This window comes from Silene latifolia, chromosome 3 (assembly GCF_048544455.1).
Source record: "Silene latifolia isolate original U9 population chromosome 3, ASM4854445v1, whole genome shotgun sequence".
Lineage (NCBI taxonomy): Eukaryota > Viridiplantae > Streptophyta > Magnoliopsida > Caryophyllales > Caryophyllaceae > Silene > Silene latifolia.
The window spans coordinates 100,748,165-100,751,706 of record NC_133528.1 but is presented as its reverse complement, the minus strand read 5'-3'; the positions used below and the strand labels follow the sequence as shown (position 1 = coordinate 100,751,706).

At 40.6% G+C, this 3,542-nt stretch overlaps 1 non-coding gene across 1 annotated transcript; it reads right to left on the bottom strand.

Moving 5' to 3' along the window:
* Window positions 1-1,895: 1,895 nt before the first annotated feature.
* On the bottom strand, window positions 1,896-2,002 carry LOC141650165 (small nucleolar RNA R71). Its single transcript, XR_012546215.1, has one exon. It is a non-coding gene; the product is annotated as a small nucleolar RNA R71 (small nucleolar RNA).
* Between the last annotated feature and the right edge of the window lie 1,540 nt (window positions 2,003-3,542).

Below are 3,542 nucleotides of genomic sequence, written 5' to 3'. Positions count from 1 at the left end.
CATGTGTATAGAGCTCCCATGGCTGGACTATCTAGCACTTCACATTGATGCAAGCATTGCCTGAAATCTTCTGCATCCTGCCTAGAAAATGAGCCTCCCACTCTCTCATCCTCAGTCAAGACACAGTTGAAGTCTCCTCCAATGGTCCATGCCCCTTGAATGTTATTTGCCAGTCTGCTTAAATTAGCCCAAAGAGACTGCCTCTCAGTGCTTCCATTGAAAGCATAGACCATAGTGGCATGAAATCTTTTGTTGGTACTCTTATAAAGAACTGTCATATAAATAAATTGGGCATCATATTCCAGAAAATTTATATCCCATTCATGAGCCTGCCATAGTATCCAAATTCTGCCTCCTTGATGGTATGCTGAGTTTGTAGAAATACTCCAATTGCTAAAAAAATTCATGGTTGTGTGGAATTTATTTTGTTTGATTTTTGTCTCTAATAAAGCAAAGAAATTAACATTATTATTTATAAGAAATCTATTTATAACTTGCTGCTTACTCCTCCTATTCATACCCCGCACATTCCAAAACCCTAGCTTAATCATTGATCAGGGTTATGGTTGGGGTGTCCCTCTGAACTAGTGCCCTTCCCTGCTGAATCAGGAAGTAGCACTACAGTAGTCCCTCCTTCTTTTACTGGTGTATGCATTGTCAGAGGGGGGAAATCTTTAATCTGGACCAGAACAGGCTCTTCCTCCACCCTAGGTGCAGAAACTCTAGGTGTGATTAAGGGGTTTTCAGAACTTGCCTGATCTGAACTTTTGGGCTTCTCCACTTTCCTCCAAACCTGTTTAACAGGTTTAATTGATTGGACTTTGTGAGCATCTTGATTTTTCCCTTTTCTGCAGGTGCTATGATCATGCCCCAGGGACTTACAATTAGTGCAGAGCACTTGTTTCCATTCATATTATTCAAGTTTAACCTCCACCAATTGCTTCTTTTCATCACTAAATTTAAGTGTTTCAGGGAATTTTTGGTCAATTTGCACCTCCACTAGCACTCTAGCATATGCTAATCTAGTTTTCATCTCTGTTGCATTATCCTTTTGGACAAATTTACCTACCAGTCCTGCAATTTTTGGCAGGCTTTGTCCCCAAAATTTCAAGGGTAAATGATGCAACCTTAGCCATGTTGGTACATTTTTAACATGCTCTTTTTCCAATGCCACATTCTCCTGCCATGGCTTAATTATGACTGGCTTACTATCAAATAAATAGTGGCCTGCATTCAATACCTGGTCCTGCATGTCTTTCGTATGGAATCTGACGAGAAATATCCCATTTGGCATGAATGAAATCTTATCTATGGTATGCTTATGCCATATCCTCCTCAAATATCCTTCTAGCACTGCCATGGGTGGGTTGGCTCCCAATACGAAACCATACACAGCCTGCTTCCAATACTCTAGTTCATCATGAACATCCTCGTCTGATAATTGAAGCAATGGCTCTGATTCTTCTATCGCCTTTGGACTCTTAGTCTTTGATACGTGCACCCATTCTCCCTGCTCCTCATTACCTGATGTTGCATCTCCTTGTGTTGGTTTATCAATTTCTTTCATAGGCTCTGCGTCATCAAGGGTGAAGGCAGGGATGCCTATGATGTTTTGCATGCTACCATGCTTCACAGCCTCCTCATCATTAGGTACAAGGTTCGCTTTTTTAGTTATTTTAGAAACCTTAGTCGTCTCTTTAGAATTTACCCCTTTCCTCCTCGTGATATTGCGTAGCTTTGCAGACTTTCAGGCTGAATTCCTCGCCATTAATGCAAGAGATTCACCTTTACGTGGTCGGAAAAATCGCCTTCTCAAGGGAGCATTAGGGTTTTCTTCATGGAAGAAGTTAGCATTTGCTATCTACACGAAATTCTATCCTCCGGAGAAGACTAATATGTTGAGAGCCCAAATCACCGGGTTTAAGCAAAGAGATGAGGAATCATTGTATGAAGCATGGGAGAGATTTAAGGACAGTTGTCGTTCTTGTCCACACCATGGACTTAGCGAGTGGTTCCTTGTGCAACAATTTTGGAATGGTCTATATGAAGACTCCCGCAACATTCTCAATATGGGATCCAATGGAATGTTTACCAAAGTTGATGACAATCAAACATGGGACAAAATCGAAGAGATGGTGGTTCATAATTCACAATATAGTAGGCCTCGAAAGGCTACTAGAGGAGGAAAGCATAAGGTAGATTCCATCACTCAATTGGGTGCTCAACTAAGTGCTCATATTGACACCATCAATTTCAAGTTTGAGAAGTCCATGGCTAAGCTTGACGAAGCTTCCAAATCACCCAAATAACATGATAATGCTATGGTGGCATCATCCTCAATTCCAAGTGAAGTATGTGAGAGTTGTGGAACTTTGGGACATGATGAAAGTGAATGTAGGGGAACAAATGAACAAGTGAATGCTTTCCAAGAATACGAAAGTGGCACCCCTTATTCTAACTATTACAATTAGAATACCTAATTCCATCCAAATTTTTCATACAAAAGTCAAAATGTTCAAAACCCTCAACCAACATACACCCCACCTCCAATGAGAAATCAATCTCAAAGACCCTTTTAAAACCAAATCCAAGGTTATCAAAATCAACCTTCTTACAATCAATCCAATGACCAAAGCTTTGATGTTCAAAAAGCGGTCCTTCAAATGCAAAAGAATCAACAAGAATTTTTCACCCAAATGCAAAAAGATAGCCAAGCCAAAGACATCACCATCAACAACATACTAGCCCACACCAAGATGCTAAAAATATAGCCAAGCCAAAGCCAAGGTTATCAATATCAACCTTCTTCTAGCTCTCAAAGACAAAAGGGGAAATTACCACCTCAAAGTAATCCTCCAAGACATGAAACGGTGAGTGCCATCCATTTGAAGAGTGGTACAAGATATGAGGGGCTGAAGAAGCCAATTGATGGAGATGTTGAGAATGCTAGTGACAAGCAAAGAGTTGTGGAGAACTCTAAGGAAGAAGAACCCACCATCAATGAAGTTTCAAAGAAGAAGAGTGAAGAGAAGTCTAAGGAAAAAGACCCGATTGTGATTAGACTTCCATTCCCAAGTCATAAAGCTAAGCCTAAGTTTGATGAACAAATTGGAAAGTTCATGGAGATTGTGAAGAACTTAGAAGTCTCAATCCCATTCACGGAATTGATCAATCATGTTCCGGCCTATGCAAAATACATGATAGATATTCTTACCAAGAAGAAATCCATCCAGAAGCTAGAGACTATTGCCTTTACCAAAGTGAGTAGTGCTATTCTACAAGGGAGTTCCCCTCCAAAACTCAAAGATCCGGGAAGTTTCTCTATTCCATGCACCATTGGCGACACTACAATCAACAAAGCATTATGTGACCTTGGAGCAAGTGTAAGTGTCATGCCATACTCGGTGTGCAAGAGGCTATGAATGGGAGAACTTAAGTGCACCAACATTATGCTTCAAATGACGGATCGATCAACAAAGATACCTTTAGGAGTATGGGAAGATGTACCCGTGAGAATTGGCAAATTCTTCATTCCGGTAGAC